The sequence below is a fragment of the Diabrotica virgifera genome, chromosome 5 (assembly GCF_917563875.1).
Source record: "Diabrotica virgifera virgifera chromosome 5, PGI_DIABVI_V3a".
NCBI lineage: Eukaryota > Metazoa > Arthropoda > Insecta > Coleoptera > Chrysomelidae > Diabrotica > Diabrotica virgifera.
This window is the reverse complement of record NC_065447.1, coordinates 253,181,597-253,208,662: the sequence shown is the minus strand read 5'-3', so window position 1 is coordinate 253,208,662 and position 27,066 is coordinate 253,181,597. Positions and strand designations below refer to the sequence as shown.

The 27,066-nt window shown below is 32.4% G+C and overlaps 1 protein-coding gene across 3 annotated transcripts in view; it reads right to left on the bottom strand.

The window, feature by feature from the left end:
• LOC114326714 (serine-rich adhesin for platelets) overlaps positions 1-27,066 on the bottom strand; it is a 166,164-nt gene that overhangs the window by 34,394 nt on the left and 104,704 nt on the right. The window contains exon 1 of one of the 3 annotated variants that reach the window (XM_050651133.1): positions 18,606-18,802. The exons of the other annotated variants lie outside the window; for them this stretch is intronic. The gene's annotated coding sequence lies outside the window, so the exon portion shown is untranslated. Of the gene's footprint in view, positions 1-18,605; positions 18,803-27,066 lie in introns of those variants that run through there. 3 annotated transcript variants of the gene reach the window in all.

Sequence of the window (27,066 nt, the reverse complement as noted above, 5' to 3'; positions counted from 1 at the left end):
CCGATATAGACTCTTCCTGCACTATCAGATTTGACCATAGTATTAGGCAGCTGCTGCATTTTCGTGTTGCAAAGAAATTGAAAATGTTTATACATTTTTAATTCATTTACTCTTTTGTTTGAGTATTAAGGAATCTTTCTTGTTGGAGCTTTTACCACGCAGAGCAGATGAATTGTGAATTACTTAAAATTCTCTCATCTTAATTTCCTCGGCATCCTGTTAGTCCGTTCTTTAACGGTAAAATATTCCAAAACCTATAAATTTTAAAGAAACGATTGGATTGACATGAAATTTGGCATACACATAGCTAACAAGTCAAAGAAAAAAAGTGATATTGTGCCGATATGTGCTTTTGCCCTGGGGGTGGTTTTCACCCCCGCTTGGGGGTGAAAAAATATTCGTCCAAAGAAAGTCAGGAAATGGATAAACTGGCTAATTTTAAGTAACTTTTGTTCTATAGAGTTTTTTCACTAAGTCAATACTTTTCGAGTTATTTGGTAGTGAATGTTCATTTTTTCAACAAAATAACCACGCTTTTAGACGGTTTTTCGCAAATAACTCAAATATTAAGTATTTTGTCGAAAAAAACATTCTTAGCAAAAATATAGCTTGTAAAAAATTTAAAAAAAAAGGTGTATTATTCACGTCTCTACACCTAGTAGAAGCAGAATTATAAGCTAATGAAAAATAGGTTCATATCTCATATCTCATAGGGAAATCTCATTACAACTTATTTAAAGTGTTTAAAAAAAGCTTCATTTTTGTTTTATAAAAAAATTTCTAGCATCAAAATTAAACAAGTTACGCTCAAAATAAAGTTAGTCCCTTTTGGGTTTGGTAAAAAAATCGAGAAAATCAGCGTCTAATTAGTATCTTAAATGAACTTAATCGTTACGACTGCACAAGTTTCTTGACTCGTGTATATATTGTTTATATGATCTGTAAGTTTCATCGGTTCAAAGTCCTTATTATTGAAAGGGCTGTAGTTAAAATGGGTTGAACGCGTCACTGATCACGAATGTATGCAAATTTAGAAACATTAAATCTTAATCAATTGTTGTCTAACAGAAAAACAAAAATATACATGATATTCAGAAAAGCAAATCTGACTTTTCTTTGTTTTTCGAGATTTTTGGTATCTCTAACAATTTTTAAGTTATTTTGAAAAAAAGCATATTTTTCAAAATTTAAATTTTTAAAAATTTTACTTTGAAACCAATTTTTTTCAAAAATAAGCACTTTGAATCGATGAAACTTACAGATCATATAAACACAACATAAATAAAATAATTTGAGGAGCGGTAACGATTAATTTCATTTAAGTTGATAATTAGGGGGTGGTCTTCCCGATTCTTTTCGCAAAAACAAAAGGGACCAACATTATTTTGAGCGTAACTTGCTTAAATTTAATGCTAGAGACTTTTTGTAAAAATATAAGTAAAGATTTTTTTAAACACTTTAAAAAAGTTAAAATGGGTTTTCCCCAAAAAGTGCTTAATTTTTTGGATATTTCACGTCGAAATATTCTATTTGAAATTTGGTGAATATGAATCTATTTTTCATTGGCTATAACTATGGTTTTACGAGATCCAGAGACCTAACGCGTACACCATTTTTTTTACTTTTTTATAGGCTATATTTTTGATACGAACGTTTTTTTCGACAGAATACTTACTTTTTGAGTTATTTGCGAAAAACGGCCAAAAATGTGGTTATTTTGTTGAAAAATAAACATATTCACTCGCAAATAACTCGAAAAGTGTTGACTTGGCGAAAAAGCTCTATAGAACAAAAGTTACTTAAAATTAGTCAGTTTACCCATTTCCGGACTTATTTTGGACATATATTTTTTCACCCCCAAGAGGGGGTGAAAGTCACCCCCAGGGGAAAAGCACGCATCGGCACAATATCACTTTTTTTCTTTGACATGTAAGCTATACGTATGCCAAATTTCATGTCAATCCAAGAGGTTCTTTAAAATTTAGAGCAAAAACCGTGAAAGAATGGACTATGTATGATTTATAAATTTTGAAAATCTCGGGAGGTGTAACCAAAGAAAGTATTCCACCTGTTGTCAATCTGGTGGTATGGAGACGATATTTTTATTGTCGTTTTCTGTGCTACTTCGATTGATAACTTACTTTACTAAAAGTTAAATAATTTGAAAAACCAAATAAACGATAAATTCAAATAACCAACAAACGCGCTAATGTCACTGTCACTTAAAATCATAAACGTCAAAAGTCATAGTAACCAAGGTATTAACGACATGCCATATTGTTTATCCTTGTTTAACTTATTGTGCAATACTAGTTTCTGTGAGTAAAACAGAGACCTAATATAACAAACAATTCGTGAATAATTTCATGCATGAGAAAAGATGGAGTGGAAGAACTATTTATATCCGATATGTCGACATCAATGTAGACAGACACATAAATATTTTCAACGCTTTCAATGCCTTTTATTATTCAGAGAAGGTAAGTCCAAACCTCAGACAATCGTTACATTCATCTTTTGTTCATTACAAACTCTACAAAGGTGAGGTTACCTTACGAAGAATGAATAATCACCGAAATAAGTACATACATTGTTATTGTACCACGGAACTTATTACAAATGATTCCTTACAAAGTCATCTGAAGGCCAAATATATTTGTCAATTTTAAGTAATTTTTAGAATAGCTATTAAAATATTTAAAACCAAAAATTCTGGAAAATCCAATTGCTGAGAATACTCGATTCTCGCAAAAGTGATTATTACTTCATTCTAATGAAGCTGTGCTTGTAACATAAACAAAAACAATGATTAGTTGTAATTTTATTTATTTATCGTATGACAATTACAACAAATTTAGAACAAAATTACAAACACTAGTAAATATGACAAACTTTAAATATGTAGTTACAAACAAACATCAAGTGTATTAATATAATCAATTGACTCTGAAGTTGCAAACAGGAAGTCTTCAGGGCTACCATTGTAGGATCTTGAGGGACACTCTTCAATAATGTGGTCAATGGTTTGGTTCTCCCCACAGTCACATTGAGGAGACAGGTTCTTTCCCCATTTATGTAGCATGTATGCACATCTGCCGTGTCTGGTTCGGATCCTATTTAGAGTACGTGGAAGATCAAAACCTGGTGGCTTGTGGGTAATGCAGGGTAATGTTATTTTGCCATGCGTTCCATTCTTGGGACCATGCATTCGTGATGTTGAACTCCTCATGTATCATTCTTGCCGTTTTTATTGGTGGTTTTCTAGAGCGGAGACGGGTATTTCGTGCATCCTCGGTATCTTGGTGGATCGGCAGATTTATATTGTTCATGATCTTTTTGTATTCACGTGTAAGTGCGTCAACTCGTCGTAAATGTGGAGGTGGGATGTGACTTAATACTGGAAGCCATTGGGTAAGAGTTGATTTAATTGTACCAGCTATCATCCTCATAGTGCTGTGCAGCTGAGTGTCGACCATTTTTACGTGTGGGCTGTGTAGCCAAACTGGAGCACAATATTCAGCGGTCGAGAAAACAAGGGCTAAGTCAGTAGAGCGGAGAGTGGAAGCCGATGCTCCCCAGGTGGTACCGCAGATCTTCTGTATAATGTTATTTCTTGTACTTAACTTTTGGGCAGTTTTTGTTAGATGCTCTTTAAATGATAGCGTTCTGTCTAGTGTTACGCCCAGGTACTTATATTAGGTGTTTTGTTGTGGGTAAGTGTGGTATTTTCAAACCGTATGTTGAGTTCCTTTCCAGCAAGTTTATTGTTCAGGTGAAAGCAACTAACTTCTGTTTTGGATGCATTTGGTTGAAGTTACCACTTGCGAAAATATTTGCCCAATATATATAAGTCTGCCGTCAGAACTTCTTCAGACGTTTCTAGTGTTCTGCATCGTGTAGTGAGGGCCCAGTCATCGGCGTATCTGAACTTTCTTGGTTGTGTTTCCGGCATATCTGCTAAGTATAAGCTAAATAGTAGTGGAGAGAGCACTGACCCCTGTGGTAGGCCATTCTTGATTAGTTGTAATAATTTATATTAATTACAAGTGAAATTTAATAAAAAATTTTCTTCTTGGTAAAAGGTATATTAGTTTAAAAAGCCCTAAAGGGCTACAAACATATGAACAAAACGTTTTCGCTCTGTAACAAGAGCATCATCAGTGTTACAAGAACATGGTGAGCCAACCAAAAAATACAAAGGTCAAAGCCTTTAAAAAAACAGACAAAAGTCTTATATAAATGAAAACATCGAAAAATCCAAAGGATGGATAAAATTCCTAAGGATACGGCCCTAATTTTTTATTCAATTTCACTTGTAATTAATGGTATACAGCCAACTACAGGAAGTTCTTGTAGTTTTATATTAATTTTATATTAATTAGTTGTATTATATTAGTTGTAATAATTTATATTAATATCTCTTTTGGAGATAAGGGTTTAACATATTTTTCGCATTTTTACAATAGCATTGGATCTTGCGTGCTACCGAAATCTGCGAAATTGCATGCGTCTACTGTCGCGTTTCTGCTATAGCTTTCATACATACATAATATGAAATTAAAGTACATTTTTTTGTAAATTATTAGTCCCCTTTCATTTTACATTTATTTTCCTCCAAATGTTTTGATCTCTGCTGTTTCTAGCATTCTCTCTGTCCGTTCTGTATCAGGTCGTGTTTCTACCGTGTATGCCATTATTGGTCTGATGACTGTTTTGTAAATTCTCCCTTTCAGTTCTTTTCCGATATTTTTATTTCTCTATATTGTTTCATTAAGACAACCTGCAACTTTGTTTGTTTTGTTCACTTGATCTTCCACTTCTGTTTCGAGCTTTCTGTACCTACCTAAATAGTAGTGATGTTGAAAAAGTAACTATTCGTTACAAAGTACTCGTTACTTACGAATACCGAAAGTAACGATTACTATACAGAGAGGCAAATCGTTACTTTGATTACTCTGATTACTTCGTTACTTCGTATCAATCGTATCAGAGCGAGTAACGATTAATGTATCTACTTTTATTACTTTGATTACTCTGATTACTTCGTACCAATTGTATCAGAGCGAGTAACGACTATTGTATCTACTTTGATTACTTTGATTACTCTGATTACTTCGTACAAATCGTATCAGAGCGAGTAACGACTATTGTATCTACTTTGATTGCTTTGATTACTCTGATTACTTGGTACTTCGTGAAGGTCGTTATTATATCGGAATACCGATACAAAATACCTACCTACTGAGAAATACGATTCTCGATATGATTACCGGTACTCAAATACAAAAGTTATCATAGTAATCATATCATTTTTATCTCTTAAACAGATTGGTGAAGATTTTTGTTATACCGGAATACCTATATAGACCTACCTACTGAGAAGTACGATTCTCGACATGATTACCGGTACTCAAATACAAAAGTAATCATAGTAATCAAATCATTTTTATCTCTTAAACCGATTGGTGAAGGTCGTTGTTATATCGGAATACCTATATAGACCTACCTACTGAGAAATACGATTCTCGATATGATTACCGGTACTCAAATACAAAAGTAACAAAAGTAATCATAGTAATCAAAGTAATGAATACTGTAAATGATTACTTTATACAAAAGTAACGATTTGTTACGAATACTTGAAAGTACATAACTATAGTCAACATCACTACTAGATAGTCTGATGCCTAGATATTTAAATTCCATGACCTATTCTATTATCTGACCCTCCAGCTCTAACTTACATCTTATTAGATTTGCTGCTATAACCATGCATTTGTTCTTTTTTGGGTAAATTAACATGTTAAATCTAGCGGTTGCATTAAATTGGTGCAGCATACATTGTAAATTATCTTCACTTTGAGAGATTAGTATTGCGTCGTCTGCATAGCAGATTATTTTAAGTAGTTTTTCTCCCATTTTTTAGTTCTTACTTTTTTATTATTTCATCCATGATCAGGTTGAACAATCAGGGAGTCTCAGAACTCAGGGAGTCTCCCTCTCTTATCCCATTGCCAGCTTCAATTGGGCCAGTTAGTTCTTCATCTACTTTTACTGTGTTGTTCTGGTAAATATTTTCGATCGTTTTAATTATTCCTAGAGGTTCCTCTCTTGCATACAATAAATGGATAACGTCCTTTAATTTCACCCTGTCAACTGCCTCCTTAAGGTCCAAGAAACATAAGTATGCCGGTTTACTGTATATACAATGAAGGAAAAGGTGGAATACAGTTTGCTGGAGGAATATATGGAGGAATAAAAGAGCAAGGTTTGTTGCGCAGGCCTTGGTTGCAACTTTGACTTGTATAGAAGTTGACAGGAAGGCGTAACAGTTAGAAAAGTTTTTTACAGAAGAGAGACGATTGGACAACGAGCCACAGGAACACCGAGACTTGGCCTCAAGACATTTTAGAGGACGATTTAAAATCTATTGGAATTAGAGCATGGAGAAGAATTGCCAAAGACAGGGGAGAATGGAGGATTGTTCTGAAGAAGGCTTGGGCTCATAATGTGGAATCACAATAAAAACCGATTTTAATGTTTTTTTGTCTGTATTTTAAATTTTTAAATTTTTTAAATTTCTAAATTTTTAAACATGAATTATTTAGTTTCTTGTAAGTGAGACCTTAAAAAACATAGGCCTAACCTACTTCGCACAGAACTGCACATATAGCCGGTTGCGGAGAAAGCCCTTCCGGCCTCTGTGCTGGTCGGTTTTAAGGTCATCAAATAGTCATCCATTGACAAATGATCGCCTTCCAGTCGTTTGACCTCATAAACTGCCATTTCCTTTTCCAAAATCTTTTCGTATTCTTTTTGAGAACCAAATTTTTTTTGGTTATAAAAGTTTGCTTTTTCTTGTTTCAATTAAATCTCAAGTTCTTGTTCCAAAGTAAAATTCACGGACTCCGGATTAGTTGGCCCATCTTCTTTCATTATGTCCTCTTATACTGGTTCCACAGTTACTTGTTTATTTATACGAATCAACAAATTTTTCATCTCTTGTCGCATTCCATTATTTTTCGGCATGGGGAAATAACCAGGATTGCTTAGTCCTTCGTCATACTTTTTTGATTTTGTAAGTACACTAATGTACCAGTAATTTCAGAGAGATACTGTTCCGAGATTATGTTGCGTAGTGCTTCCGATAGATGGGCATTAAGGCTAGAGTCCTGGCTATTTAGTTTGTCTAAGGCAAATGTCATTGTTGTGTCGGCCGTTATCAAAGTGGACTCTCTTCTGCAAAGAGCTTCTACAACCAGTTTTACCGGTTAGAGAGTGGCCATCAACTCATTGATTATTGACCACTTGCCAGCAGAGAATTTTATCGCAGAATTAATGTCTATCAACGCTTTATCGATGCAAACTTTTAAGCTGTAGAAACTTTCTAGCATACTAAGTTACTCCTAGCGCGATAGAATGGAAAGTTGCCGACTCACAGCTTTGAATAAAGAGGCTAATGAAGACATTCAATAGAGAGATATCGCAAAGGCTAACGTTAATACCGTGTCAAGACGTTAATAAGGGATAACGTTCTATTTCAACATAGGCATCAAGAGAGTTATCGCAAATGGTTTGGAGCGGGGTTTAACGTTATTATTATGACAACCGAAGTTTGGGAGTAAATGTAACCATAGATAAGGTATATATAACTAGGAATGTAACCTATAAATTAATGTTGAGGAATACTATAAATGTTTTTTATTGAAAAATGAATTTGGATTCTGAGCAGGTTGACTTGCATTTTAATTTTAATGATTTAACCAACAATAAATATAAATAATCAGTAACAATAATATAAAATATCTGAATATCCTAACCACAAAAAGTAGTCTATTGTAGACAAAATAAGAACACACGTTTTTCTCTATACAGGAAACACGATGATTCACAGTTTTTACTTCATAAAATATGTATTCTATAAATTATTATGTTTCATCTCAAATGTCAAATTAGTGTTAACGTTATTACCGTCCCTTATTTCGACCTAAATAGCGGGACACGTTATACGGTATTAGCGTAACATTCAATCTGCGCTTGCGTACATGTCAAAATAACGTATTCCGCTATTAGCGTGCGATAAAAATGCCTTTGCGATATCTCTCTAATAACTTATTTCGAATTTGACACGTTTGCAGATCGCGCTGTTGGATCCAGCATGTAAAAAAAGCTTTGGATCCAGCTGGATTGCTGGATGCTGGATCCAGCAATTAATTGCAATCTCTACTCATAACTATATAGCTGTGATGCCAGTGATGATGATGATTCTGTCATATTTTCTGTTTTTATTATTATTGTTGTTAAGTTTTATGAGCTCTAAATAATTTAGTACTACTTTTCCAGCAAATATTCAACTTTTGACTATCAAGTCTGTTATTCTTTGTGAGATGAAACTATATTAATTTGTTGAATTATTGCCCATGTATGAATGTGAAAATGAATTATTAATGTCACTGAACCTTGTTAACGATTTAATAACAAAACCTAAAGCAATTACTCTTATTTTTAATACATGCCTCGTCTAAAGATGGATACCTACGGAAAACTAATTTAATAAAATACTTCAAGAAACGACATAATGATACTTTCACACGACGCATCGGATATCACATGCTGTTATTTAAACAAATTCAAGCATATCATTAATTGTTTTTGTGATTTCGTTATTTCCAATTTCTCCTACTGATTACCGGTTGCCTGTTGTTTTTTTTTACAAAACATTCACCTAATTACTACAGAAAGTGTAAACACCATATTGTTTTTTTGAAAACAAGTGAAGGCGCCGCAAGGAAAACAAACATTGGCATGCGTACACGATGTGTGAAATTTTACACTTTTCAAATTCTGTCAACATATTGAGATGATATAATTATAAATCCATTAGCGGTTTATCACAATTTTAATGAGAATAATAAATAAAATATACTTATCAGTGGAAGGGAAGATTATAAGCGAAATGTAGCGGGCAAAAAAAACGATACATGAAGCCATAAACGAAAATGGAAGAAAAATATATAACCTAGCATCTGCAACAATACAGGGTGATTGATTAGTGGGGTAAAGCTCCGTAGAACCGCTATAGTAATAGGTAGCAATAAAAGTTAATAACAGAAATTGTAGCCAACTTTGAGCTTCACATTACAAAATTAGTTAGAATATTACAGGGTGTTCGATAACATCGTGGCAGACCAAACTTATGTTTTTTTAAATAGAACACCCTATATTTTATTTTAAATTCGAAATCCTGTTAACTTCTCCATCACAAAAATTAAAAGTTTTGTTATGTTATACAGGGTATTTACAAAGTTATAACCAATTTTGTATGAAAATCGTAACAAGTTCAACTCCCTGTATAAATAAAAATAAGCACAACAGCAATGTTTCACTAATGCCATATTTTTTATTTATTGTCAAAATTTTCAAGAATTATTGACATTGCTGATTTTCTTTATATCAAATACAGGGTGAGTCAAAACGCAAGTACATTATTTTTTCAGTTATGTTAAATGGAACACCCTGTATTTTACATCATTATTGAAAAATAAAATCACCGTACTTTAATTTTTATATAACATTCCCTATGTCCAAATTTATTAGAGATATTTTCGAGATATTTTCATTTTTCAGAGCAAATTATTTTAGGTGTCTAAAGGGCCTAGCCGGGTAAGATGATGAAAAGTGCCCCCAACTCGATTCGAATTCCATATAGGTCACCGTTTATAGTGAAACTAACTTTCTGAAATTTTTAGCCCCCTAGGTGGTCATGTGACCCACCTAGAGCCTAATTAGGCTTTTTATGTTTTTATTTTTTATCTCAGCCGCATCGAGAACTAGCGAAAAACTTTAAATAAAAAAAATTTGTAAGATTTAAAAAGTTCTGTGCGAAAATTTTTTTTTTTAATTTTTGGCGGGAAATTTATATTTTAGAACGATTTTAAAATTTTAAATGAGTATAAAAAAATAACTAAAACATTCGTTTTCACGAAAAAAATATATAACGTGTATTTTTGCATAATATTTCACCCTGAATTTTTTCAAATTTTTAAAATTGGTGAAACGCACCTTCAAAAATAAAAAACCGCATTTTTTCGGTTTTTTTTCGTTTTTTGATACAATTTTATATATATTTTTCAAAAAAGGTAATACCGTCACTAGAATAGGTAAAAAACTGAAAAATAATTGGGGTTTGCTTAATAAAAATTTTTTGTAATCCCATCCATTTTCAATATACAGGGCGTTGAAGAAAACAAAATTTTACACATTTTTTACGATTTTGCCGAAACTACTGGCAACATTGTAATAAAATTTGACGAGTTTTAAGAGGTAGTTGTGAATTTTTTGACATACAATTAAGAATTTTATATTTATCATTGGCGCGTATACGGGTAATAGTCTGAACTTTTTAAAGAAAAAAGATAGTACGCCACTGACATATTTCCAATTAACAATCCTTTTTGAATTCCTCGTTTAATTTGTGACAAAATATCTATCTTCCTATTTTTTCATACGACACGCCATTTTTATTCAAAAAATAAAACATCTTAACCCTTACAAAGTATTCGAACTTCTATTAGTAGTTTCTACATCTACATACGTAATGGTCCAAGAGCTGTGAGACATTTTTGAGTAGGTATTTTAGGCAACCTGAAAATTTTTCAGCTGACTATTCCATGATAGCCTAATACAAAAATGCCGGTCTGGCTGGAGGGTAGCGGTTATTTTCCCCAAAAATCCCCCCCAAAGTTAAACAAAAGGGTAAAAATTGTTATTACAAAAAATATCATTGACGTGACTTTAAAGTAAATTTATATATTCAAATATAAAGAAAATAAACAGGCCATGCGATTTAAGGGCGATTTTAACTCTGCAAGATACTTGCATGGGCGCCCCAGGATTATTTTCAGGGGATGCATCTGCTTCAGAAGATTTCATCTGAATCTGTACATACTATTAAGAAGTATATAATATACAACTATACATGCATAGCTATGTATGTACATTCCTTCCGGACAGGGAGGTGCAATTGTTATTTGACAGGGTATTTTTTAATAATAAAAATAAATATTCTAAAAAAGACAGGTTTTTTTTTGGTGAAATTTTCCAATTGTCAGGTGATCAAAAAAATTACGCGTGAATATAAATGAAAAGCGCTATAGGTCAGCAGCAGTGTGAGAAAGATCGTATACCGATAGCTGTTTGCGTCCTCTGTTGTAGCTGAGCGAGTCCGTTCGCAGGAGAAAAATCACATAACCTGGCCATATCCATGTTGTTGTTTCTCGAAACGTTAGAGTAATTATTATATATTATAGTTTTTTAAGTAACTTTTTCTTAATTAAAGAAAAATAATACGTATTTTACAATAGACTTTTCAAATATGATAGAAAAAGACAAATTTATTATTATAAATATATAGGTAGAAAAGTATAAAACTATAAACTAAATTATTTCTGTGGCCGAGTCTTGTACTTCTTCTTCAAACTCCTCATCTGAGCCTTAATATTCATTCTCTTCCTCTTCGTCAGACTCCCCTCGAGACTCAGATTCCTCTTCTACATGATCTGTAAATAGTTGTATCATTAATTAGTTTAGTTGCTACGTATTCTCCGTCCTTTTATACGGAGTCGAAGCCTGGACAATCACATGCTCATCTGAAGAAAGACTTACCGTTGTTGAGATGTGGAGTTATCGAATACGTAACAAACACGGAAACATTAAGAAAGATGAAAAAGGCAAAAGAAATACTCAACACTATGAAGGAAAGAAACATGAGCTACTTTGGTCATATACTAAGAAATAAAAAACGTGATGTGATTGGTTATATAAGGAAAAGTATTAAGCATTGGTTATATAAGTAAGAATACGTAGCAACTCAATCAATTAACCACTAATTAATTTTTCATTAATTCTAAATACATATTACAACTATTTACAGATCAGGTAGAAGAATCTAAGTATCGAGGGGAGTCTGATGAAGAAGAAGAGAATGTATATTTATTTTAGCTCATTTTTCTTTCCTTCATAGTGTTGAGTATTTCTTATTTTGCCTTTTTCATCTTTCTTAATGTTTCCCTGTGTGTTAAGTGTTGTGTGCATGATATTTTTTACATTATTCGATAACACCACATCTCAACAATGGCAAGTCTTTCTTCAGATGCGCCCGTGATTGTCCAGGCTTCGACTCTGTATAAAAGGACAGAGAATACGTAGCAACTTAATTAATTAATCACAGATTATTTTTAATTAATTCTAAATACATATTACAAGTATTTACAGATCATGTAGAAGAGGAATCTGAGTCTCGAGGAGAGTCTGACGAAGAAGATGAGAATGAACATTTAAGCTCCGATTAGAAATTTGAAGAAGAAGTACAAGATTCGGACACAGAATTAATTTAGTTTATAGTTTTATACTTTTCTACCTATATATTTATAATAATAAATTTGTCTTTTTCTATCATATTTGCAAAATCTATTGTATAGTACGTATTATTTTTCTTTAATTAAGAAAAAGTTACTTGAAAAACTATAATATATAATAATTACTCTAACGTTTCGAGAAACAACAACATGGATATCGCCAGGTTATGTGATTTTTCTCGAGCGAACGGACTCGCTCAGCTACAACAGAGGACGCAAACAGCTATCGGTATAAGCTCTTTCTCACACTGCTGCTTACCTATAGTGGTTTCATTATATGCACGCGTAATTTGTTTGATCACATGGCAATTGGATAATTTCACCAAAAAAAACGTGTCTTTTTTAGAATATTTATATTTAAAATTAAAAAATACCCTGCCAAAATAACAATTGCACCTCCCTGTCCGGAAGGAATGTACATAGGTATGCATGTATAATTGTATATTTTATACTCATTAATAGTATGTACAGATTCAGATGAAATCTTCTGAAGTTCAGATGCACCCCCTGAAAATAATCCTGGGGCGCCCATGCAAGTATCTTGCAGAGTTAAAATCGCCCTCAAATCGCCTTGTCTGTTTATTTTCTTTATATTTGAATATTTAAATTTACTTTCAAGTCATATCAATGATATTTTTTTGTAAAAAAATTTTTACTCTTTTTTTAAATTTGGGGGGGATTTTTGGGGAAAATAACCGCTACCCTCCAGCCAGACCGGCATTTTTGTATTAGGCTATCATAGAAGAGTCACCTGAAAAATTTTCAGGTTGCCTAAAATACCTACTCAAAAATGTCTCACAGCTCTTATACTATAAACTCGTACGTCGATTATAAAAACTAATTCGAATACTTTGGAAGCGTTAAGATATTTTATTTTTGCAGCAAAACGGCGCCTCGTATGAAAAAATGATAAGATAGTTTTTTTATCGCAAATTGAATGAGGAATTTAAAAATGATTGTTAATTTGAAATATGTCAGTGGCGTACTATCTTTTTTTCTTTGAAAAGTTCAGACCATTACCCCTAAGCGCGCCAATGATGAATATCCAAATCCTTAATTGTATGTCAAAAAATGCACAATAACTACCTCTTAAAACTCGCCAAGTTTTATTACAATGTTGCCAGTAGTTTCGGCAAAATCGTAAAAAATGTGTAAAATTTTGTTTTCTTCAACGCCCTGTATCTTGAAAATGGATGGTGTAACAAAAAATTTTTATTAAGCAAACCCCAATTCTTTTAATATTTTTTACCTGCTCCAGTGACGGTGTTACTTTTTTTGAAAAATATGTATAAAATTATATCAAAAAACGAAAAAAAAACCGAAAAAATGCGGTTTTTTATTTTTGAAGGTGCTTTTCACCAATTTTAAAAATTTGAAAAAATTCAGTGTGAAATATTATGCAAAAATACACGTAACATATTTTTTTCGTGAAAACGAATGTCTTAGTTATTTTTTTATACTCATTTAAAATTTTAAAATCGTTCTAAAATTTAAATTTCCCGCCAAAAATTAAAAAAAAAATTTCGCACAGAACTTTTTAAATCTTGCAAAGTTTTTATTTAAAGTTTTTCGCTAGTTCTCGATGCGGCTGAGATAAAAAATAAAAACATAAAAAGCCTAATTAGGCTCTAGGTGGGTCACATGACCACCACCTAGGGGGCTAAAAATTTCAGAAAGTTAGTTTCACTATATATGCTAAACGGTGATCTTCTTTCACTTTTCATCATCTTACCCGGCTAGGCCCTTTATCTAAATTTTAAGTAAGCCATGACTGAATTGACAATTGACGATTACTGATTATCAATCCGGTAATCAATGTAACAATGTAGCAAATAAAGTAATAAAAAGAATTTATTAGTAATACATTTTACAAAAAAAAACACAACCACAACAAGCAACATTTTTGAAACAATTAAAAACTACTTTTTTTTGTAAATGTAACAAATAAAGAAAGAAAATTAGTAATAAATTTTACAAAAAAAACACACAAACCCAAAATACAACATTTTGTGAAGACAATTAAACACTACTTTTGTATGTAAATGTAACAATGTAACAAATAAAGAACGAACAATAATTTATCATTAATACATTTTGCAAACATGTTTAAAAAATTAGAAGCTACTTTTAATAAAATATGTTTAATATTTAATTACATACGGTGTTCAAAATTACCTCCTAACACATTTATGCACGCCTAAAAACGATCATTGAATGAGCTACGTACTCTACGAAGCAATTTTAAATTAACACATCGAAATACACTTTGTATTCTATTTTTCATCTCATCCCTTGTTGTTGGAGGTATTTTATAAACTTCATTATTAAAGTAACCCAAAAAAATCAGTCCAGTTTATTAAATTCTGGTGATTTGGGTGGCCAGGCTACTGGTCCATTGAAAAATGAAATATCTCGAAAACTAATAAATTTAGACATAGGGAATGTTATCTAAAAATTAAAGTACGGTAATGTTACTTTTCAATCGTAATATAAAATACAGGGTGTTCCATTTAAAATTACTGAGAAAATAATGTACTTGCGTTTTGACTCACCCTGTATTTGACATTATTCTATTTTTCATCTCATCCCTTGTTGTTGGAGGTATTTTATAAACTTCATTATTAAAGTAACCCAAAAAAATCAGTCCAGTTTATTAAATTCTGGTGATTTGGGTGGCCAGGCTACTGGTCCATTGAAAAATGAAATATCTCGAAAACTAATAAATTTAGACATAGGGAATGTTATCTAAAAATTAAAGTACGGTAATGTTACTTTTCAATCGTAATATAAAATACAGGGTGTTCCATTTAAAATTACTGAGAAAATAATGTACTTGCGTTTTGACTCACCCTGTATTTGACATAAAGAAAATTAGCAATATCAATCATTCTTGAAAATTTTGACAATACTTAAAAAAATATGGCATTAATAAACCATTGCTGTTTTGCTTATTTTTATTTATACAGGGAGTTAAACTTGTCATGATTTTCATATAAAATTGGTTATAACTTTGTAAATACCCTGTATAACATAACAAAACTTTATATTTTTGTAATGGAGAAGTTAACAGGATTTCGAATTTTAAATAAAATATAGGGTGTTCTATTTAAAAAAACATGTTTGGTCTGCCACTGTGTTATCGAACACCCTGTAACGTTTTAACTAATTTTGTAATGTGAAGCTCAAAGGTCGCTAAAATTTTTGTTATTAACTTTTATTGCTATCTATTACTATAGAGGATCTATTGAGCTTTACCCCACTAAGCAATCACCCTGTAGACAGTACAAAACATAAACACAAAAGAGAACGCAACGTATATAACGTAGATGATACTAGGAAGAACGAATTGGTAGGTATGATAAATTCGAAAAAGTGGACACAAACAGTAAAAAATGTTAGATCTTATAGAAAAACAAATAAAGACCCTGATCGCATACTATTAATACCAAAATCAATCTAATCATAAAAGGATTTTTACAGTTGTTGTCGCCTTCCTTCTTTCAGCCAACGTCTCCAGTCGATTATGTTCTGCCATTCTCCATCTCTAAGGTCTCGTCTTTCCATGTCCTCGTTCACTTCATCTCACCATGATCTTCGGGGTCTACCTCTTCTTCTCTTTCCTATTGGGCTCCAATCCGAAAGCTTTAATATCCACCTTGTAGGCTCTGCTCTTCTCAGAGTATGTCTTGCTCTATTGCCATTTTTAGTTTCATCTCCTCATTTCTAATGCAATCTATTCTTGTCACTCTGCAGCTTCTTCTCATGAACTCCATTTCAGTTGCTGTAATTTTGGACCTGTTTCATTTGTTTATTACCCAATTCTCTGCTCCATAGGTCACTACCCTACGTACCAAGGAGTTATATATTTATGCCAGGGTAATAAGACAAAAATATACCGTGTTCGTAACACTTCAGCCGCCAGGGCACTGAAGCGTGTTTTCGACAAGTAATACCTATAGGAACAAATTGTAACTATTTCCTGCGTAGGATCTGGCTGCCATTTTTATTTATAAACAATTAACTGTCAAAAAAGCATTTTTCCCTTTTTTTCAAATCAATGGAAAACAGTGAAACTTATGGATTTTTTTAGTACAAATATCTTTCGAGATTATGGAAAAAGCTTTAAAATGGCATATTACAAAGTTTGATATACTCATTTATTGTTAATATATTTGCGAAAAAAGGTCGGAATTGCAAAAAAAAATTATTTTCGCAATAACTGCTGGAAAAATTAGTGTAGAGGTTTGAAATTTTTGCCAAATGGGGGTTCTTTGGTGCTTAATATGTGATAAAAATTTCAAAGCGATTCATTCAATTGTTTAAATTTTATTCGAATTGTTTATCTCAGAGAGCATTTTTTTGCAATAACATAAGTCAGAAAAAAATTATGTTAGAACCATTCCACAGGTGTCAAATGGAAGAGCATGAGCTATATTTTTAACTTGGTTTAAAGAAAGTGAATAAAAAAATGCATTTATTAGTAATAAATAATTATGCGAAAGTATCGTAAATCTTTCCTTATTACCGGTTTACCTTTAAAACGTTTATAATACAAAAATTAAAGATGAAAATAATTAAAACAAATTGTATTTAACAAGTTAATAAAAAGAAGAAAAATTGAAAACACAAGAAAGAAAACTACAGTATACTGAAGAATTGGGACAGAAACGGAGAAGCCACGAAACTCTATAGACGAAAGAAAGAGACATGGATCTCTGAACAAATGAACAGTTAGAAATAAATAATAGGAACAACAAGAGACTGTTATAATATATAACCAAAACCCATATAGTATAAAAAAAACAACTATAAAAATACACAAATTGAGAAAAACATTTTAAGCATCTATAAGATCTATTCAGCCAAGAGAGGGAGAGGAAGAAATAATAGATAATGGAGATGCAGAGGAAGACGCACCCATCTATCCAGAATTCAAAGATGTCGTAAAGCCACTAATATTAAACAAAACTCCGTGGCTAGATAAAGTTAACAACGAACTGATCATAAACGGAAGGCAGGAGCTGCTGAAACGGATTTAAAACTAATGTTCTAATGGATGTACAAACTGCTCCTTAGGACTAGTTATCAAGCAGTTCCTAAAACACCCCACGAACATTCTTGTGGGCGTTTTTTTTCAGTGGAATGATGAATTCCGTGAGAACATAATAAATGGGTTGTAACTGGAAATCTTTTCAGCTTAGTAATCAGTATCCTCATTGGCTTTACAATCCATTCCTTCTTATTTTTCGCCTTGGTTTTCCAATTTCGTACTCTTAAGACTCGTAAGTCATCTTCCACCTGCTCCTTAAATCGTCCTTTGGACGTGTCCCTTTTCCTCACTCCATCTGGTCGTTGGTTGTATTGTTGTGGGCGCATCGTCCACATCGACAAAAAGTTGATGTTTATCAATATTTCTGTTCTGTTTATCCATATTTTCGTTCTTTTTGTGATTTAACATTGTTGTTCTAAGTCCAATTCCTTAGCAGAGTTTGGAGATCATCGGTACTTTCAAAAACACTTACATACAATAAAGAAATACATTAGGTAGTAAAAAAAGATATGGAATGTATAGTTATCAAGTTATCATAATGACCAATTAGGAAAATTTACTTTATTGTTTTTAAACACCAGTTTTTTAGAAGTTACGAATATTATGTTGAGGTTTTCCACTAAGCTATCAATACTTATCATAATCATAATTACATAATCTTCGCAATAAAAATTTTCCATGTATCATTCTCTCTATAAAAAATAGTCAGAATGTTGTTTACCACTTTTAGGATCCATAAAAAATAATGGTTTTTAGTTGCTGATATTTTAATGATCTAATTTATTGCTTTTAAACTTCGTACCAAATTCTCTGTAGATTGTACATAATGTACCTACATAGAGGTTGTAACGTTATAAACGTCACATCTTTGCTATTTTATGTTTAAATAATTATTTTATTTTATTTCCTTTAATATTTAATTAATAATTCTTCTGGTATCTGTTTTAATCTGTTTTCCCGTTAAAAACTTGTTTGGTGCCCTGTTATAGGCAACTCCCTTTTCATCTAAAACATCATAATACGGAACATGCTCATTGTTGTCATTTCAATTACAGTGACAATCTCCCCCTATACAAATTATTTATGGAGGTGGCAGGGTAATCTTGTATAAAACCCAGGGATTTTAAAGAATACCTTACTTTATTCATCAGACCATCATCTTCCTTGGGTTTTTGGGAATAAAATCCACCTTTCTCCCTTCCGGAGCCTCAAGTATCCTCAATCGCCGGCGATACAACCACTAGGACCACATAAATGCATCTCATCTAGACTGTAACAACCAAAACCAACATTCGTAGGCCTGGTGGAATACATCTAGGACCCCAGAGCCAGTCGCAGAAACAGCAGTATGTAACGAAGGTCGTTGCGTTGTTGCTCCAGGTAACTAAATCTGTCGAAGAAAAGAGTTCGTTTTTTAAGACATTTTTATTCGGAATCAAAACATACAAAAGATAAGATCATTAGATTAGCCTTAATTACTAGTTATAATTTCGTTAATAAAATATATTTATAATCTAGATACGCATCGAGCTTTCTGTTCGGGCTGATGTGACGATATTTTGTACATGAATGAATGATTTTTACGATCGCGCGAAATAGGAATTGCTTTTATTAATACGATACGAATGTATAAGGAAAGGGAGAAAAGGGAATCTCGCTCAGCTCGCCAGATGAAAAGACATATTAGGGATATACGATGGCCTCTCGTATAAGGATAGGTAAAAGGATAGGTAAGAGGAAAACTGTCGGATTCGCTTAGCTCAAAAAAACGACAACGGAAAATGGTCGGGAACTACTACCTACATAAACTCACCTCTTATACCTCGCTGTTGTTTATTATTCTTCGATCAACGCTCCAAGAATAATAATCAACTAGGCTTTTAGATCCGACTTTTATATCGTCCAAGACGGTACAAAAACACGTTTTACTTAATTCATTGGCGTACTCTAGACGATAAAATTATATTATCGTCACAAGTACGATTCGACATCAAGAAGTTATAAAAAAACATATACCACAAGCCATAAGTATAATCCAAAAAAATTATTAGCTTTGGGCAAGAATTTGAGTATTTTTGGAATATATACTGTTGTAGAATTGTTTTTTTTGTAAAGAAATTCAGAAAAAATTAAATTTATATCAACGACCATGAAATCATAGTTTTTCATCACCCTACATATCACCAAAATTGTTTAGAATTTAATTTTGCTATTAAGCAAGTGTTTCGGGAAAAAGTGAAACGACAAATAAGTGATTCGACGAAATGCATAGTACATGAACAAACAATGCGGTGATTAGATAGTGGACATCGTGGTCGAAAACAAAGACGGTTTTAAGATCCTTTCCGGGAAGGTTTTTAATGTGGTATACACATTGTATGAGTTTTAGATGTTAAAGTAGAAAGTAGGAAAGAACTAATTATGATATCTTTTGAAATATGACAAATTGGTAAAGTTCTGTGAAAAAATATTTGGTTTTAGAAGAAATGGGTATGAAAGGTTTGGAGAGAGAGGCGTGTTTTGGATTGAGTGGGAAAGCTGAGGTAGCAGGGAGTCAGAATTTGGCGAGAGACGAGAGGTCACTGTGTAATTAACATCGGTGGAAGGCAGTCCAGTTTTTTGTTTTAAAAGTTTAGTAATCAGTGTAGAGTGTGTGTGATCAGCCTTTGCGAGCAGAATCAAGTTGAAACCAAATTGTCAACCGGTTGAAGAGTCAATTTTCCTGGTTTGAGGGAGCTTCCTTTGTTTTGTCTAGAACGAGTAGCTGATTAATATTTTTTTGCACAAGATATCGAACAAGGAAAACTGAGTAACAGAATTCGAGAAAATCCTGTATGATTTTTGGAAGCAGTTTGACGAGAGGGACTTTTTCGCAACATCCAGAGAGTACGTCGTGTTGTGAGAATCAAGGACGGCGCAATCCAGAGAACGAGAGAGTGAAGAAACAAAAAGGTTAGTCAAATTATTTGTCGGAATGGAGATAACTTTTTTATATCAAACCCATATTTGTTTATTTGTTTATTGAACTTTTTTTACGCAGTTAGTCATTTAAAATTTGAGAAATCAAGTCAAAAGAAGAAAAGTAAATTTTATTAAATTTAGTATGAGTAAATAATAACTTAGTTAAATAATTTTTTTGTCAAAACAACGAGATAACAGAGTTAGAGTTTAATTTATTAAGTAAGAGATTGTTGCAACAAAGTTTAAATTTAATATTTTTTTAATCACATGTACAAGGCTTATTTGATAAAAACAATAGATTCCATTTATATGATATTGAGTGTTTTCAATTTCCCTGTTTCCACCCTGGAAGAAGTAAGCAATCAGAAATATTAGAAGCCACAGATCACAGGTATTGTAGCCAATACAAATTTAGCCCTGAGAATAAAATTGATTGGAAAATTTAATTTGAATTTAGTTTTGTTTTTACAAAGGTAGTAAATAAAATAATTGAATAATTAATTAAAGTAAGAATTTGCTTATCAATCTAATTAAATAGATATAATAGAGCATAACAATACATCACATTACTTTATTACCTATATCTTTATTGAAAAATAAACATGATTAATAGTTAAAATATTTTTTGCTTGCATCCAATCCAGATCTTCATCGTTCATATTTTGGATTGGGACAAGACGAACACATATCTTGGGAATCTGAGCTAGGCTACTGTAAACGATAACTATCAAAGTTGATTGAAATATTATTTTTCAATAGTATTTAAATTGTCTGTGGTAGTTCATCGCGACAAGGTTTTTGTCTTAAATGGGTTATCCTTTACCTTTACCGCCTGCTCTTAAAGTTTTTCTAGTTATAGCTTAAATATGAAACTAGATAAAAAGCATACTTACAGAGTATGCTTCATATATAAACACTGTTTATTAGTGCTGATAAACAACTACGTTTTCAGACGACAGATAAAATGACAGTTCTAAGGAAAAACAAAATAAAGACTATATTTTTTTAACAACGACAAACAAATTTAACCATACTACCATTATGCAAAAGCAAAAATTGTTAGGAAAAAGGGTCCTGGCAGACAACAAATACCTAATATCCTGGCTGAAAAATATTTACTTCGTTAACACACAGCACACAGACACTTTTAAGAAAAGCAAAAGATAAAGACGAATTTGCAATGGTTATAGTTATAGTCAACATTCATTTAGTGGAGTCGGCACTAGAAGAAGAAGAAGAAGATTGATAAATCTTAAGACTTAAGACAAAATAATTATTATACTAATACCTGTCCCATTTTTATAATACCTTTATAAATGTTCGGCAGAAAAATAAATATGGATATTATCATCAAACACATCTAAAGAGCCAATCTTTTCTTTTTTTAACCCTGTAATAAACAATGGTAGTATATCCTGATCAGAATAAAAAATATGTTGGAGCAGTTATGACAAAGAGTAATTTTAAGAATTCGTTAATAAAAACCTGCCTAGCCTTCAAATAGCAAAAGGTCGTTGAGAGCACGCAGCAAAGGAAGAGGATGATAAAACCACTGATACAAAGATTATACAAGAACTCGAGGTGAATTATAAGCATTTTTAGGTTAGGCTCAGCGGCGTTCCTTGAAATTTTTTGTAAGAAATCATGAGGCGAGGCTTAAATTATGGCTTTTGCAAATGTCATTTTGGTGTGGGTGGAAGGAGCGCTTTGTAGGTACAAAGGAAACTCGAGATATGTATCACGTTTTTGATATAAAGGTGTGTTTGATCGTCGATTGAAACAATTTATGATTTCTTGCGTCTTATTGCATTAATAAATAATTAACAATGTTTATTGATTTTAGTTACCCATTCAATTACATTCCTTTTAGTCGAGGAAATGAAGCATTTTGGCTCGCAATTTTTTCGTCCAGCATGGATTTACTTGAAATTTTCACAGAAGGTAGGGAATAGTCCAAGGATCATTTTCTATATCATGCCTACGCTAAAACCTTGGGGGTGGTTGCCATCCCATCTCGGGGGTGGTTGCCATCCCATCTTGGGGGTGGAAATTTTTTATTAAATTTTAATCATGTAAATCAATGTAAAACGTAATTCTAAAAAAAATGTATTTTACATTTTATTCGTAAAATTAATATTTTTCGAGTTATTCGCGGTTGAAAGTAACAGTTTTTCGACGAAAAAATCCACTTCCTTAGAGAGTTTTTTTGAGAATAACTCGAAAAATATGCATTTAATCAAAAAAAAACTGTTGCTATCTAAATTGTGTCTTTCAGTAACACAAACCAAACTCTTGTTCTATAATATTTTTACGACCAATGCAAACCGAGATAGGGTATGTTAAAGGTTAGTTTTTTTCCTCAAATTTATAATTTGAAATATTCAAAGCCAAATAACGGGAAAACTTTGCATTTTTCGAGGAAAACTTAAATAATCTTTTTTCAAGGATACAATTAGATCTTTCAAATGAAAAGTTTCTGGCATAAAAATTAAGTAACTTGTGATCAAAAAAAGGTCGGTACCTGCTTTTCTTTATAAAAAAATCAGTGAAAACAACACCCTAACTACCCTCCTAATTAAAAATTGGTCTTTACCTTTCTGTAATTCCTTTTATATTTGCATTATCAATTCACCCAAGAAGTTTGACCCATTTAAAAGGCCTAATTTTAGAAAAATTGGAGTTTAAAAAAGTTGATTTTTTGCAATTTCGTATTTTTCACCAATTTCTTCAAAATATCTCCGAAAATACTATTGATATGATAAAAATGATTCACTACTCATTTGTAGCTTTTTTATAACTACAATTGCCTTGTGCATAGATTTTCATTACAGTGAATAGTTAGCGAGATATAGCTGTTTAAAACCTCTATTTACTAGCAAACACCCCCCTTATCGAGCCCTTTAAACCCACCCCAATTAAAAACTAAGGGATCTTACCGAATTTAATTTACATAGTCATATAGCTCTTCGAAAATCATACAAAATCATTTTTGAAAAAACTTTTTATCGCCAAAAATAAAGGAGCTATGTTTATAAAACGAACTTTTTTTTCGAAAAATTCGAATAGTCCGCTTATAAGAGCATTTTCAATGTATATAATACCACAGAACTAGTTCGTATACTGGAAGATGACTAAAAAACTATTTGTATTTGTATTGGTACATATTTTTTGTAAATTCGTATTTTTCTGTAAATGGATGTCTTTGTAATTCTTTAATTCTACGTTTTTTTTTCTGTATAGATCTATTAAATATTCTATTATAAAAATTGCAATGTTATTAAGGGTGGTTTTTAAGGGTTGAAATATGATATTATATCCTTTAGCATAAAACAATCATTATTTAACCAATCGAAACCAAATTTTACCCATATTAAAGTTTATAATGTTTGTATATAATTTTTGACAATCAGTGGTAGTTTACACCCCTAAAAATAATCCTTGATCCCTCAACGTCCTTGAGCATGATATAGGATATGAACTACAGGTTGAGATGATCCTAATCTCAAATTTTTATGTAAATCCATGCAAGCCGAAATTATTCTTTTAGGATAAGTCAATTGTTTATATATAGCTGCAACAAGGATGGTTGAACGGGTTGAAATATTATGATATTATATCTAAAAGCATAAAAAAATCATTATGTAACTAATAAGATCAAAATGTTGACAATATTAAAGTTTAAAATATTATATTATAATTTTTTACAATTAGGAGTAGTTTTAACCCTTAAAAAACCAAAAGCGTACAACGGCTCAATATAGAAAATAAACTAGAGGATGAAATGAGCCTAATTCAAAATTTTTGTACAAATCGATGCTGGACGACAAAATTGCGAGGTTTTGCCATTTTTTCAGTTTCATTTCCTCGACTATTTGAATGAAAAAAATAAGATTCATTACACAATTTTTCGAATATTGATATGTATTTTTTCGTACTTCCGGGCCTAAAGTGACAACTTCACTCCCTTGTGACAGGTACTAAAGTGTCACATTTAATCCCTCCGGGATTAAATATTGACGAAACTCCCGGAACGATTAAATCACAAACAAACGAATTTAAGGGATATTTTATTGAAAAATATAATTAATTAGAATGGTAATTAACGTTAATATTCAAATTAATATTGTGACAGTTCGTCATATTGACCAGTCTTTCCTGGGTTAATGCAGCAGGTAACTGACGAGTAACAGATAGGTCGTTTTCATATTGAACTGGTGTTTGTTTCGAAGATCCTGCGGAAACAGGAAGCGAGAATGAGGACTGTGGCATAACTATAGTGGACGAATCGGCGACTTGACCAAATATTTTATCTGAAATTTTTTGTTTATTTTTAATAGACGATTCAATATATCCCTCGGCCACGTTGGAGGATTTCCATCCTCCATGTCTCTTCAGCACGTCTATTGTTGCTCCCGAATCAGCTAACAAAGACGCAGATGTGCGTCTAAAACAATGTCCCGTATAAGACGTCGCATTTTCTAATTTCAAGAAAGCTGCTATTTGCCGTGGAATTGTACCAAACATGTTTTTTCCTACTACTCGCGTAGTACATTCTTTGTTGATGTATTGAACAAAAAATTTTGAATGAGTTGTCCCTGTCTTTCGCAATGCCACATATTTCCGAAATATCGCCACAAAACTGATGGCACTGTTTTCTGAATTTTTGATCACAAAATTTCGGTCAATTTTATTTTTGGTGTTTCTAATCGCAATTAGGAAGGAATCGCCCAAATCTCTCACATCGTCGATTTCTAAATCAACCAACTCTTTTCCACGACAAGCTCCCGCAACGCCCAAAATAAGTGCAACCTACAAAAAAATTGATTTCTTAAAATTTCTGAATATAAACAAATTTCCAAATTTACCTTAAGCATTAAATATTTATCATCCGGAGCCTCCCGTAAGAACTGATCTACCTGCTCAGACGTGAGAATTCTTGACTTCTTTGGCTTAAATCCCTCATTTCTTCTCTTCAAAAAAGCTAATAATTTTGGAAATTTACTTATATCAATATCTTCTCTAATGTTAATAACCGATTTCAGCATTGAGTAATGTGCCCAGAGAGTTGAGGCACAAACCGCTTTTGATTTATCATCGAAGTAGACTAACAGCGCATTTTCAGTAGGTTGTCTCACATTTTTTAAGCGGCACCACTTTTTAAAAGCATCGTACTGCTGCTCGTATAGTTTTCTAGATTTCGGTGGTAACAATTCTTCACCTACTTCGGCTGCTCTTTTATCAATATCAGATACACCTTCTTCACTCATGATACCAATAATTATCAATAACAATGTTTCTTTACAATGACACTAGTAATGACAATGTTTCTAAATTATAACTGTCACAACGCAATGTTACTATGGTAACTTATTTTAAAGACAGTTTATTAAATGAGTTGAAGAGAGAAAAAACTGATTGAAATTATTGAAATAATTAATAAAATCATACCGGAAGTACGAAAAGTATCGTATATACCTTGCGACTGAAGTACATTTAATCCTTCAGGTAAATTATGGCCCTCCCTGCGGTCGGGCCATAAACTTTACCTTCAGGATTAAATGTACTACTTCAGTCCCGCGGTATATAATGTACTATTTCTGTAGTGTACACCGTTTGTCTATTGGTTCTTATTCTACCATAAGCTTTTTACAAGTTGTATTCAAGATATACATCCAGTCATTGCATATGTCCTAACCAGATAAGTTGTTTGTTGATATGGATAAAGGAGTTAATCATTTTAATGGAGAGTGATCCCAAACTTGAGTTGCCTGAGATGTTTGACCAATGTTCGACTTAGACGAAGAACAGGGAATGCTGTAGACTGTAGACAATATTACTAAGCTTATTTTTTTGTGTTTTATCCTTAATTTTTGAAAAAAGGTTGTTAATTGTTAAAGCTGGTCTGTGAGCCACATTGATTTTAAAACAATTATAATTGTTACTGTTGTTACTATCTAAATTACTCAGTATCCTGGGCGGATAAACCCGGAGAAATACATTTGATATAAGGTATTGAGTATATAAGGTATTCTGTATATAAATATACAGAAAACCAAAGTAATGATCATCGATAGAATCAGAAACAACCAACCGGAGATAAGAGACTTGGCAGGTTACGAAGTGGTCAGACAATTTAATTACTTAGGCTCCGTTATTACTAACAGTGGAGCAAGACCAGATCCGTAGGCGCATCATAATGGCCAGATCGGCAACAGCCAAACTCACAAAAATATGGAAGAATAACTGACATTACAAAACACACAAAATTACGCCTTGTTCGAGAGTTAATATTTCCTATCGCCACCTACGCTTCAGAGACTTGGACCATCAAAAAAGCAGATTCAAAACGTATAATGGCATTTGAAATGTGGGTCTACCGGAACTTAACATAAAAACTAGACTCACCACAACTATCAACCAAAATATACTGATATATTTTGGACATATAACTAGAAGAAGAGAAGGCATGGAACGAATGATAGTTGAAGGCAACGTAGAGGGTAGAAGATCCAGAGGAAAATCTCCATTACGATGGTCGGACCAAATAAGGGACATGACTGGTTACTCGTTCTCCGAAGCAAAACAACACGCACAGGAGAGAGAAGATTGGATAGAAATAGGCAAACGACTTACATGATG